General features: G+C 34.9%; 1 pseudogene; it reads left to right on the plus strand.

Annotated features, from left to right (window-relative positions):
* The first annotated feature begins 12,206 nt into the window (after positions 1-12,206).
* Positions 12,207-14,630, plus strand: LOC131658442 (uncharacterized; annotated as a pseudogene).
* The last annotated feature ends 559 nt before the right edge of the window (positions 14,631-15,189 follow it).

Consider the following 15,189-nt stretch of genomic DNA (forward strand, 5'->3'; position numbering starts at 1 on the left):
CAGTATAGACTGTTGTCAATGTATACCCATACAAATCCTATTTGTTCCAACTCCATCAGAACCTATTTTGATTGATTAAGATCACATAATTGGTTACTTTGATCTTCCAGATGACAGAGACAATGTCCTTGACACATGAACCTTTCTTCCATATTGAAATTCTGGTATGACAGACTCAGGATGTCACTCATGATGTCACGACATCTAATCTGTTATCAGCTCAGCAAAGGCAGAACAGAACGATCCCCAATATTTTATTACTCCGAGAGAACTGGGATCATGTTTGTTCAGTCAACATAACCAGATTGTAAACTTCATTGGTTCTGTAAGTGGAAAAGCTGTCAAACCTAAACCTGATGTTATACACGATGTTGCAACATCTAAGACTGAACAGACAATACAATGCAGAAGATAAATAACACAGTGAATTGTTAACCCAGTTTGGTTTAACTACCTACTCTGGGGACTACCAAGCCAGGAAGAAGATTTCACTATCAGTAGTACTATTTTATGTAAACAACCTCTGGTTTACCTAGTCACTACCCAATGCAACCTTTATCTTAGAACTCCATCTAAGACAAGAGAACCTCTACTCACTCCCTAGTGATACCTAACTGTTACAACCCTGCAACAACTATTTAAACAATTAACAATAAACACTAACTTGATCTTGCTTCACAACTTCAATCAAGAACATAACACTCAACTCTTACCTACAAGTTTCGAGTGAGAACAATAACTTCTCTTGCCTACAGGTTTCGAGAAGGACATGGCAGCCATCCCACAACCTGGGTGGTCTACCTATAGAAACCCTAATGACTACATCTTTTCTAAACTCGGTTTTCTATATACAAACTAGGTTATAAATATTTCTATTTATAACCTATTCCCAATTGGACTTGGTCCTACAAATCGCAACTCTACTAGCTGTTACAAATCTGCAAATATTTTCTACTAAAAGAAAGGTCTTCGATCACAAGTTTCCTAATTTATCTCCTAAATTAGAAACTGCTGAATCTTCAATATTCTGATTTGATTCTTCAATATTCTAACTTGATTCTATTGACCTTTAATTCTGCGCCACATAGGATTACATAATATTCCATAGAATATTTTGTATCTATTGAGTATCAGACTGAATCTTCATTCCAGTTCTGCACGCGTCATGACATTCCATATAACATCTTGCTTGTACCTGTTTTTTTCTTTTATATTTGCAAGACTTATACATTGTATTACATTTTGCTGCTATTATATTTTAGCCAAACATAGATGCCAATCAGCCAATAAAAACATCAACAATCTCCCCCTTTGGCTTATTTTGACTAAAACTATACATACGTTACAATGCAAAAAAACATAACTTCAACTTTTAAGACAACAAAGAAGAATAGATTAAGAAGAACAGCTCGTTTACATTCTCAGAATTGGGTTTCAATATTTTCTGTTCTTCAGGTCTTCACAGTAACCACATCATAACATCTTCAGTCCATACTATTTCTATAAAATCCTTTGTTTCTTTTGATAGTAGTGGACTTCAGAAGAAGTTTGGATAACTCCCCCCCTTTTTAGCCATAATATGACAAAGAGATGATCAATGTCATAACACCCAGATGAACATCACCATCAACTTCCTTTGTGAAGTACACATTGTGGTGTACATGAGGAAGAAGATAGGGGAGGAATCCCTTACTTCCTGTAACTCAGAACACAAATCACAATTGTGTTCATAACTCAGATCACAAATCACAAAACCTTTTAGAAGGAAAGACCATACAAGGAACGAACACTTTTTGGTGGTCTCGCTCAAGAATTCATGACAGAAACACACAATATCCCCAGTCCTCTTTTCTCTTCTTCCGGTCAAAATTTGGCATAACAACCCATGACAATACCAAACCCAGACACACTCTATTTAGAGACAAAACCTCATACTAAACGAAAATTATTCGTGATATGCTAAGACTGAAGAGCAGAGATGATACCATTATATAGCCACTTGAATTCTTAGAAATTAACACTGGTGTTGGTCTTGGTCCATGGTCAAAGGCGTAATTAGGAAACATTTCTAAAAGCAATTACTCTTTCCAAGTCGGTTTTTGACTGTTTTATTCTGGAAGGAGTTATCTTTAAACCCAACGCATGCATAGTCAGCAATTAAGTTGTACACCATCCATTGATGCGTATAGATAGTATCAATAAAAATTCCCCTGTTTGACTCAGCAGATACTATGTCATTAAACATGTCATAACATCCTGTCAGACATTGTCACCTTCTTACTACTCATGCACACAGACCAAACCTCTTCCACTAACTTGAGAAAACCATCCAAAAATGATCGCCAAAAAGGACTAATAACTCTCCCTGTCCAAGATAACCTGTGCTTCTTTAAGCAAAACTTGCACTAATGAATGGAAACATAAGACTCATCTTCATGTTTTCAAGAGCTCACTCTCTGTTCAGCCAACCAGTTGAACACATTCATTGTAGCACTCTTTCACCTATTAATCACAGATGTTCTACACACCCTCCTAAGGGATCTGATAATACAAATAAGCTCGATATATCTTGATCAGCACATCTTCCCTTGACATGAACAAACAGTGTTCCTTCTATAGATGATCACTTGACACCATTCATCAGCATCAGATAAAGACTTCACCATGATAGTAGTAATGTATTTCTAGAACATACCACTAACACCTAGATCAGAATCTGCCCATTCTTATCCACATTATGTCAAAACTGCCACTTTAGACAATAATGTTGCTTTTTCAATCTTCATATACACAGTCAGCTGATAAGGCCATCTCTGGATGTCATTCTTCAGAGCACCACATTTAAAATTTTGAAGATGATGTTCCAACATCTCTTGGGACATCCAAACATAGTACATCTGCCTGAGAAAATATACTGTTTTAAAACCTTCCATGATGCAACAACATACTTTTTCTTCATCTTTCTCCCCTTAATATTCGCTGATGCTCACGAGGAAGAAAATACACTCCAGTCCCCCTCAACCTGAGAGTAGACACGTCTTACACACCTTCCTCTCCTGGAACATGAGAGGTGACTCAGCTACTAGACTCACTCAGAACACAAGACAACCGGTGTTCATGACTCAAATACTCTGACTATCCATAGAGATAACATTCCTCTATAGAATGACTTAGAACACAAGAAACAATTTGTGTTCATGACTCGAAACAAGACTGTACTCTCTACAAACCAATTGTAAAGAATGACCTCAGACTTAACAATGTCTAAACACTACCCTTAAACCCTATGCTTGTCACAATTTGACAAACATAACCTAGACTCTAGACTTTACTCATATCCGAAAGAAGAACATGAGAGACTCCAAAAAAAATGAAACGAAACAGACTCTAGAAACCTAGGAAATTTAAACAACATACCTAGATTTTAACTAATGTCTTGATCAAGAGATGTTATTTGACGAAGAACTGCATCAGGAGAATTTGTGCATAGGTTGGAACATGCACTAAGTCAGAACAAGTGATACACACCATCAATACAAGTTTTTAGAAGATAATACAAAGAATGAAACATGTTTTGAGTTGTGTTCTGACATCTTGTATGACATTGTTCTTCTGGCTTAAAGCTTAGTCTTTGAGAGACTTTCCATTTGATTAGAAGCAGAATAACATTGTCCTTGCTGATCTTCATACTCTCTTACCCCCCCTGAGATATACAAATTTAGGATATCTTTTATGTTCGTCCTTGAAGCACCCTTCATTTGGAATTTGTCACAGTTTCCAAATTTAGAATCTTGAGTTTGCTTGCTACACAAGAATCAGATTGCCACACTCTACAACTTGAAGTAGAAGAAACTATAGTTGTATAACCATAAATCAATCTTCAGTAGATAAGTCTGAACCTTATCTCTCTGGTGTCTTCAACAGTAGTGATGATGTATTTTCACGTAGATCTTTTTCCTTCATCACATACGTCTTCTCTTCATACAGACATTGCAAATATCCAGCTCTCATCAAGATATTTAATAGAATCAGTATGCTTCACCAGGTACCATTGCCATACTTCCTGAACTTGTGAAGATAACAGTGAACACTAACATTTAGTTCACACTAGTCCTTGAATACGCAACTGGAAGGACTTCTCATCTAATAGGTACTAAGTCTCCCGTCAAAGTACTTATTAGTTACTTAGTAAGATTTACTACTCACACTAGTTCATCTTGACTGATTTCTTCTTCCCAGTCTTGCATCCAGGTTCTAAACCTAATAAGTACTAAGTCTCCCGTCAAAGTACTTATCAGTTATGTAGTTAGAATTTACTATTCACACTAGAATATTCTGACTCAACACCTCTTCACACTTATATATTTTCCTCTTGGCAAAAAAAATAAAAAAAGGAAACTGAAGATCTTAAGATGATGTTGTAACATCTGACATGACATCATCCTTCATGGTTCTTGGTTAACATCTTTAACATCTAATTTATAGCACTTGGGGTGAAAACAACAGAGTGTAATTATCAGCAACATCCAGACATATCAAGGAATAGAATAGACAACATCTCGATAAGCTTTTCTTCAGACTTTCATTCTGATTTTGAGATGATGGATGCCATAGTCTGTACCTATAGAGGAGATTCCGTCATTTAGGTTTTTGGAGCAAACTTAGTTATAGCATAACACTGAATTAGTCAGATTCTTCTGAGCCATCTGACTTCCTGGATTCCAAATAACACTACCCTTTCTGGATAACAACTAGAGCATTTAGCATTTGTGACCATATTTCACTGTGGTTGAGACACAATATTCAGCTCCAACAACTGCTCTATGGATATGAACGCAAATCCACATATATGGTTCCTTTGATCAGAGGAAGATACCAGATATAAGCTTATCTTGATTTAAACATAAAGGATAAAAAAGGAATACCATCATGAGTCTTCTTTAGCACTGAGCTTTTTCTTCTAAACTCCCATAAATTAATATTTGGAGCAGAAGTACATGTTGAACGTGTCCTGATCAACTTATAATCAGATGTCTCCTCTTCTAGACCAGGAGTAGGTTCCAAACCAATGTTCTCACACTACATTAGTTTAGCACCAAAACATCTGTTCTTCACCTGGTAGCTGCATACCAGTACTAATGTCCCGACATTCAGTAGGACATCTGTTCCTCCATCTAGGAACACTTCATCCTTGAAACTCTTCAAGGTTCAAACTTGCAGATGATTACGAATATCATTGATCAGTTAACATTCATCAACTCTAATAAACCATGCCATTATGACTGGACTTGAGAGATTACTCAAGTATCTTTGACACTTTAATTATAGCTGTAAGGTTCTGGCATACATTCTGTTGTATATAAATAACTCTAGAATCTTTTTTTACAATAGGGATTGCACCAGAAGCTATGCAGCGGAAAATAGTCATATATCAATAGAACTTACACAATGCTTACTCCATGAACCGATTGTAAGCATGACATCCAAGGATTGAATGTAACTCAACCCTACACAATGCTTGCTTCTGCACCAAGCACCAGACTAGACCTAACCAAATTCCTGGCCTGATAGAATCACATAGTCACAGAGGATATCTTATCAACATCTTCACTCCCGCATGAAGGTTTTGATACGTTTCTTCTCTGTACATAGATGCAGGCTAATTAGTTCAATTAAAATTCTTCACTCCCGCATGAAGCCTTTGGATTTAGCTTTATTTGTCCAAGCATCAACAACTCTGGTCAGGTTGGTCTAATCCTCCACATATAGGTCTATCTTCCACTTCAAGGGACCATACAATATGAACACTCCTTGTTCAAACAATCTTCAGCACAACCAGAAAGTATCCCCCATGGATCTCATCCAGAAACAGACAGGAAGCCTGCTCTGATACCAATTAAAATTCTGGTATGACAGACTCAGGATGTAACTCATGATGTCACGACATCTGATCTGTTATCAGCTCAGCAAAGGTAGAACAGAACGATCCCCAATTTTTGATAACTCCGAGAGAACTGGGATCATGTTTGTTCAGTCAACATAGACAAATTGTAAACTTCATTGGTTCTGTAAGTGGAAAAGCTGTCAAACCTGAACCTGATGTTATACACAATGTTACAACATCTAAGACTGAACAGACAATACAATGCAGAAGATAAATAACACAGTGAATTGTTAACCCAGTTCGGTTTAACTACCTACTCTAGGGACTACCAAGCCAGGAGGAAGATTTCACTATCAGTAGTACTATTTTATGTAAACAACATCTGAAATACAGATAAAAAACCTCTGGTTTACCTAGTCACTACCCAATGCAACCTTTATCTTAGAACTACATCTAAGACAAGAGAACCTTTGCTCACTCCCTAGTGATACCTAACTGTTACAACCCTGCAACAACTATTTAAACAATTAACAATAAACACTAACTTGATCTTGCTTCACAACTTCAATCAAGAACATAACACTCAACTCTTACCTACAGGTTTCGAGTGAGAACAATAACTTCTCTTGCCTACAGGTTTCGAGAAGGACATGGCAGCCATCCCACAACCTGGGTGGTCTACCTATAGAAACCCTAATGACTACATCTTTTCTAAACTCGGTTTTCTATATACAAACTAGGTTACAAAGATTTTATTTATAACCTATTCCCAATTGGACTTGGGCCTACAAATCGCAGCTCTACTAGCTTTTACAAATCTGCAGATATCTTCTGCTAAAAGAAAGGTCTTCAATCACAAGTTTCCTAATTTATCTCCTAAATTAGAAACTGCTGAATCTTCAATATTCTGATTTGATTCTTCAATATTCTGACTTGATTCTATTGACCTTTAATTCTGCGCCACATAGGATTACATAATATTCCATAGAATATTCTGTATATGTTGAGTATCAGACTAAATCTTCATTCCAGTTCTGCAGGCGCGATGTCATGAGTTGATGTCATGACATTCCATATAACATTTTGCTTGTAATATTTCGTAATCACCTTCAAGTTTTTCAACAATTACACAGACAGGTTCATTCTTCTAGTTTACTCAAAGATAGGAATAGCCATGAAGGTGCATATGATTACCATTGATTATCTCTTCTCCAATTTCTCATCCTTGTGGGAAACAAGTCACACGACAAAGATTTCACAACTAGAGGTGCAGAAGAACAAACTATGTAGGACTAGTGGAATCTGTACACATCAGTATTGAGAGACACAATACTTTCACCCAGTCAGATGAATGTTACAACATTATACTTGACATCCTTGCATGATCTAACAATCTTCAAACCTTCTACAGGAACCAGAAGCTTCTTTACCTTGGTTGGAAAACTGAGACCAACCGTATGATCTCTTCTTACCCAGAGTCCTCCAAAGTAGGCAGAGAAACTTATTCAAGAACACAAGTTTTTCAGAGACTCTTAGGTGTACCTTATCATCTTCTTCACTTAGGTAATCCAGTCTTGTTGACCTTGATTCAAAAATTGGTTTGTTAAGGCAATGTCCTCCACACAAGAACCAACCACCTTGTTATGGAGAAAAGTAAATTCTCCCATTTTTTCTCAGACATGTCTTGACATCTTGTATGAGACATATGTCCCCGCAGATACACAAGGCTACACCATGGAGAAAATTCTCTCCTTCTTGTAGCAATAGAGTTTCACATACTTTCCTCTATCATACACTATCATGTATTCCCTGTTCTTCATGAATTTGATCATTAAGTCCTTCTTCCTTGACCTTTGAGCCAGGAAATATATCTTCCCTGAGTCTTACCTAGATACAGAACAAGATGCCTGCTCTAATACCAATTGAAAGTTTGGCATTCAGACTCAAGATGTCCTATAATTTCTTGGGACATCTGATCTGACACAACATTCAACAGACAAACAATCATGAATTAACAATAATGCTGGAAAGTAATTGAACACACAGAATTATTAACCCAAATTGATGTACAACAACATCAACTCTGGAGGCTACCAAGCCAGAAAGGAAGTCTACTATTAGCAGTATCAATTCGAAACTAAACAACCTCCGATTTACAATTTCTCACTTAATCCCTACCCAGTGCAACTTCTACCTAAGAACTTTCTAGATAAGAGAAACCCCTATCACTTCCAATCACCGCAAAGATGTCTCACACAAACGACGCATGTTACTGATATTGACGGTCCTTGACCACAATTGTCAATTACAAACAATACACGATTAAGACTCCCTTAATCAACAAATACTTGATCTTGCTTAAAGGCTTTGTTCAAGAACAATACTCACTCTTGCTTCAAATCTTCGAGGAGAACAATAACAAAGACTTAAAACTCTATAACAAAGTCCAACTCACAACCCGAGTGGATCATACAAACCAACTCTCCTAGAGAGTGGTACAAACGAAAACGCCCTAGTATTTCTACATCTTGGACCTATGGCTTTTATAGGTTATAATGTTTCTATTTATAACCTTTTCCCAACTACATTTGGGCTTCAAAATCACATCATTTTAGTTGTTACAAATCTGCATAAGATTCTGCATAAAAATATATCTTTAATCAAATCTTCCTAAATTATCTCCATAATTAGAAAGTGAATATTCTTCTTGATTCTATCTTGATTTTTCCAGACCTATCTATTCATGCCACATAGGACTGCATAATATTCCCAGAATATTTTTCATTTGTTGAATTCTTGAACTGATCCAGCAGCCTAGTCCATAACAACCACGACGTCTAATGGCTTCTGCATAGGACATCTTTCTCAACATGTTTCTCCATATGTGTTTGAAATATGTCTTGGACGCCACATAGGATCTATTAATATTCATAGAATATTCAATAGTCTGTAAATGGACAACTACATCCAAACTATAAACTGTGACAGACCATGTGTCCTATACTTCTGGTTAGGCCATCTAATTCGACATGTTGAGTCTGCAAGTTGATAACATCTTTTTCGACATGTTGCTGTCAAGTTAGTTTTACCTAAATTCATTCCAATCATAATTTAAAGAAATAACATATCCTACAGTTTCTGATCATGTATGCAAGCTCCATAAAGTATTATATAATCTAAAACTAGCTCCTCGAGCTTGGTACAATGAATTAAATACATCTCTCTTTAGATACATCTTCTTAAATAGATACATCTCTCTTTATCTATAATCATGATAATATCACTTATTATTTCTTAGTATACATTGATGATCTACTTCTTACAAGAAACAATGTCAACTTCTTAAATAAGTCAAGGTTGATCTTGCTACAAAATCTTCTCTAAAATATCTTGGCCATTTCATTTTCTTATTTTGGAACTCATTCCCATAACCAATAGAATTTTCATGTCTCAACATCATTATATTCGATACATATTGCAAAAAGGAAATATGATTGATGCCAAGCCAGTAGGAACTCCAAATTCTACTACATGCTCCCTTGGCAACCATGATGATACACCTTCATGTTACACTACTTATTTTTTCAGCACTTTTGGATCTTTGCATTATTTATCTATCACTAGGCCGAATAGGGAATTTTTTGTCAATAAGTTATCCCAATACCTGAAAGAATCCTCGATAATTCAAATGAAAACTCTTAAACGTATTATGTGATATCACAAGCATACTATCACACATGGTCCTTATCTAGCCGCAATAAGGAATCTTGAACTCAATGCCTTTTTTGATCCAAATTGGGGTGCTGACGTCGTTGATCGAAATTCCAAGGGTGCTTGAGTCAATTTTCTCATAATCAATGTCATTTCTTGGTCCTGCAAGAAACAACCCACAATTGTGAGATTCTTAATAGAGGTTAAACATCACACAATACGAACCACTGCATTTGAACTTCTGTGGTTACAACAGCTCCTATTGGAACTTGAGAACAATATTACTCATCCGTTAAACATGTTTTCAGATAATATTTGTGCAACATATCTTTGTCCAAATCTAGAGTTCCACTCATGAATGATGAACTTAGCTATTGACTATCACTTTTTTCGTGACATCATTGCAAAAGGTGAACTTAAAGTGTCTCTTGTACTTTCCAGTCACCAACTAGCATATTTACTAATGAAACCACACTCTTGGCCTCGACATGAGTCTCTTCTCTCCAAGACTGGTTCCGTTGATCACTCATCCATGTTGCAAGGGTGTATTAGCACTGTCACGTGTGTACCTCCTTAATCCTTGCCCCAACTCCTCAAATATAGCTAAATGTTTCATAATTTCATATTTCATTTTATTATCTAAACATCGAGTAACTCTCGATATCAATCCAATGCATACACATAAAAAATTACGTTGCCCAATTTTATGAAAACTCTAACTTTAAAAAAAAATATTTTTGAAATAAATTTTTAAGGATAAGTTCTATTAAACCCCCTTCCCTTATGGACCTTTCTCACCCATATTCTTCCCCAACAACCAATACTGGAAGACCTTGACATAAGGCCAACTTACTAAGTGTAGTTGCGATAGGGCGATTCTCAAGTGGTTCGTTACCCCCAACTTCAAAGTCGTTATAATTAAGCCTTAACCCCATTCTAGACAATAGGAATTCTTTAAGGGGAAACTCGCACCCATCAAAATAATTGCATAATATCTTATTGGGATCTACATCGAAAACCGCTAAGAAAAAGCACATACCAACATCCTAGTAGGAATCCTTTATCCCACATGCCTAATTGAGGATGGGCATTATGCGCAAGATATCTCGTTCCACCCAAGCGCACTGATTTGCATCAATGAAGAGCTCAAGAGCCTTTTTGTCCTTTTGGTACCATTTCCTTATCAATGTCAACATGTATAAAAGTATGACCATAAGTGATGGAGCGTGATTGAGACTTTATACACCATCTAACCTCACTATCCCTTAGTTCTCAGTTGTGTTGGCATATAAAGTCTTTAATATAAACACAAGTCTTTAACTCATTCATGTAGACATGTACACTCTTAAAGTTATCTTTTTAGAAATCAAAGGCCGATTTAGAGTTTCGCCGGCTTAAAGATGACGAACAAGCGCATTCCACGACATAGTGCATTCCATCCCGTGCTCATCATAGGCAATTTAACCGTCTCCCATATAAAACTGTGATTGTGCAACACAATAAGGTACGCTTCATTCTCTCTTGCAAGTCACACCTCTCTGACCTCAGTGACTTAGGAGTTGATATTTTAACCTTGAGTGTACACCCTTTTCTCCACCTACCAGAGACTCTTACATGCGAATTAGAGATCTTTCACGACGACTTTCATCTGTCGATCACCTATCTTTTGTTCTACATTGAAATACTTATGAAACTATTATAACATATAATAATCTTTTGCACTATTTCTCATTATAATGCTTGTGCACAGTATTAATTAATGCAAAACATAAAGAATGGTATGATGCATCTAGCCTATTTTTTTTTATTACTTTTGGAATTCATACCAAGTGAAAATTAATTATTACTTATACACATATATATATATATATATATATATATATATATATATATATATATATATATATATATATATATATATATATATATATATATATATATATATATGAGGAGGGATATTCTTACTCCAAGACTAAGTTATCAAGACTTACTCCTCATCAGGGACGGACCATTGTAGGGACGAGGGGGTGTCACAGCCACCCCAATTTTTTTAAATTTTTTTTCATATAGTGAAAATACACATTTACCCTTGACTTAACATAATAATTACTAAAATGCCATATATATTATATAAACTTAACAATGCTTTTCACTTCCATTATTAGTTTATTTCTTAAAACATTGAAATAATACTCTCACTCTCAGTGCCTCAACTCCTCTCATTTCTCACTTCTCAACTCTACTATTCACGGTCCACCACCATCCATACCACCTGTCGGCTTCCGCTAACTGCTCTATAAACAGTGTATTATTTTGGGGTAAATAATTTCTCTTCCTTTTGTTTATTTATCTACAACATATAGTTTATGTTTCATAGAATAGAATAATAGGGTTTTTCTTCCATTTCACAAATTGATGAAAAAAATCAAATTGATAATATTGTGTAAATTTAAAGAATATCATGTCGGATTGAATTGAAAATTTAGGGATTGAATTCTGAATTTAGGGATTTAATTTTTGTGAATTGTAAGTTGTGTTGTTTTGGGATTTTGTTATGTTGTGCTGAAATTTTTGAGATTTATTCAATTGATTTTGTAGCATAAAAGTAATAATGAAGAGTAGAAAAATTGATTCTTTATTCAAGAGGAAAGAAAGAGATGACGAAAATTTGACATCTATTTCTGAACCTCAAAGAGTTCTTGAGAATCCAAGAATTGAAGAAAATGCTAATAGAGTTTGTCCAGATGACATTGAGAATTCTTTAGAACATGATCCTGGAAAACGTCCTCCAATGTGTAAATACCCATTAAATCAAATGGATGAAATACGAAGAGCTTATTTGAAATAGGGTCCATATCAAATGCATTTAGAGCAATATCCATTGTCCGGTAACGAAGATCATCAAAGAAGATTTCAATACACTTGGTTTAGCCTTTTTCCTTCATGGTTAGAATATTCACCTACAGAAGATGTTGTTTATTGCTTACCGTGTTATCTTTATAGAAAAAGACCAAGTGGGCGTCCAGGTTCAGATGTCTTTATTTCTACAGGTTTTAGAGGTTGGAAGAAAGTTAGAAATGGAAAGCATTGTGCATTTCTTAAACACATAGGGAATGATCCTTGTTCACCACACAACAATGCTATGAAAGCTTGTCAAGACTTGTTGAATCAAAATGGACACATTAGGAACATTTTTCAAGCTCAAAGTTTGACTGAAATTATGAAGAATCGGCTATGTATCAAGACTTCAATTGACACAGTTCGTTGGTTAACTTTTCAAGCTTGTGCTTTTAGAGGTCATGATGAAAGTAAGGAATCATTAAACCAAGGTAATTTTCTTCAATTGGTAAAACTCTTGGCATGTTATAATGATGAAGTTACAAAAGTTGTGTTGGAAAATGCTCCATCTAATAGCAAGTATACTTCACATAAAATTCAAAAAGAGATCTTGCATATTCTTTCAAGTAGGGTGAAAAAGCATATTCGTGAAGAAATTGGCGATTCCAAATTTTGTATAGTTGTAGATGAAGCTCGTGATAAATCTAAAAAAGAGAAAATGTCTCTTGTTTTGAGATTTGTTGATAAAGAAGGTTTAATACAAGAGAGATTTTTTGGCCTTGCACGTGTTAATGACACTGCATCTTTAACTCTTAAGCAAAAGGTATGTGATATACTTTCTCTACACAACCTTGATGTCTCTAACATTCGTGGTCAAGGGTATGATGGTGCTAGCAATATGAGAGGAGAATGGAATGGTTTACAAGCACTATTTATGAAGGGTTGTCCTTATGCATATTATGTTCATTGTTTTGCTCATCGATTGTAACTTGTTCTGATTACTGCATCAAGGGAAGTTAAACCAATTCATCAATTCTTTGATAAACTAACTCTTATTGTGAATGTTGTTTGTTCTTCTACAAAGCGACATGATGAGTTACAAGCTTCCCAATTAGATGAAATTGAACATTTGTTATAGATTGGTGAAATTGTAACTGGTAAAGGTGAAAATCAAATTGGTACTTTGAGACGGGTTGGAGATACTCGTTGGGGATCACACATCTCTTCTATTAGTAGCTTGATAACTATGTATGAAGCAACATGTATTGTTTTAAAAAAAAATTACAAAGGAAGGATTAAGCTATGCTTCACGTGGAGATGTTGATAGTGCTTACAATTACTTGAAATCATTTGATTTTATATTCATATTGCATCTGATGAAAGAAATTATGGGTGTCACAAATATGCTTTGCCAAGCCTTACAACAACAATTTCAGGATGTAGTTAATGCTATGAATTTGGTTTGTTCAACAAAAACTCTTACTCAAGAATTGAGAGAAGATGGTTGGGATAAATTGTTTACTTGTGTGAAGTCTTTTTGTGAAAAATATGATATTGAGATTCCTGAGCTTGATGATGTTCACTCAACAACAAGATTTGGGCGCTCTCGTCTTGAAGAGAACCAGGTAACCATTGAGCATTACTTTAGAGTTAAAATATTTTTCACTACCATTTATAAACAATTACAAGAGTTGAATAGCAGATTTAGTGAGCAAGCGATTGGTTTGTTAACTCTAAGTTGTGCTTTGTCTCCGAAGGATAATTACAAGGCTTTTAACTTTGATACTATTTGTACTCTAGTTGAAAAATATTATCCTATGGACTTCAATGAGCAAGAGAGGATTAATTTGCAATTTCAACTTCGATATTTTATTATTGACGCTCACCAAGCATCGAGTTTGAATAATTTATTAACTATTCAAGACTTATGTTCATCTTTGGTTGCAACGGGAAAGAATGAAAATTATTATTAGATTGATAGACTCTTCGCCTTGTCATGACTCTCCCGGTATCTACACCCACCATTGAAAGATCTTTCTCGACAATGAAAATTATCAAGACAAGATTGTGAAGCAAAATGGAAGCTGGTTTTCTAGGAGATAGCATGACAGTTAACATTGAAAGAGAAATTGCTGCAAATATTGATTCTGAGACTATTATTGATGATTTCAAGCTACTCAAAAACCGTAGAGCATAATTATAAGGTATTTTTAAGTAATAGTTTTTTATCTTTTCATGTTAAATTTTGTGTTTATGACAATTTAGATATTTTATATACAATATGGTATGAATATTTAATATATTATATTTTAATTTTGTGGCCACCCCAAACTTTAGGGTCTAGTTCCGCCACTGCTCCTCATCATGACTATTGATTCTTCTCAATCTAATGGTTAAAATTAATGAGTATTATTTTTCTCTCTCCATATTTAATTACTAATTTAATTTTAACCATTAGATTTAAAAGAATCAATGGTCATGATGAGGAGTAAGTCTTGATAACTTACTCTTGAGTAAGAATATCCCTCATATATATATATATATATATATATATATATATATATATATATATATATATATATATATATATATATATATGGAATGTATTAAGTAAGAAAAATTTTTAAATACGGGATAATAGGATTCAATCCTAACCATTGGATTAATAAAGAGAGAGAAATTAAATTATTTATTAAAATATTAATATAACTATTATTTCTCTCTTGATTAATCCAATTGGTTAGCATTGAATCCTC

The sequence above is a fragment of the Vicia villosa genome, linkage group LG3 (genome assembly GCF_029867415.1).
Source record: "Vicia villosa cultivar HV-30 ecotype Madison, WI linkage group LG3, Vvil1.0, whole genome shotgun sequence".
NCBI lineage: Eukaryota > Viridiplantae > Streptophyta > Magnoliopsida > Fabales > Fabaceae > Vicia > Vicia villosa.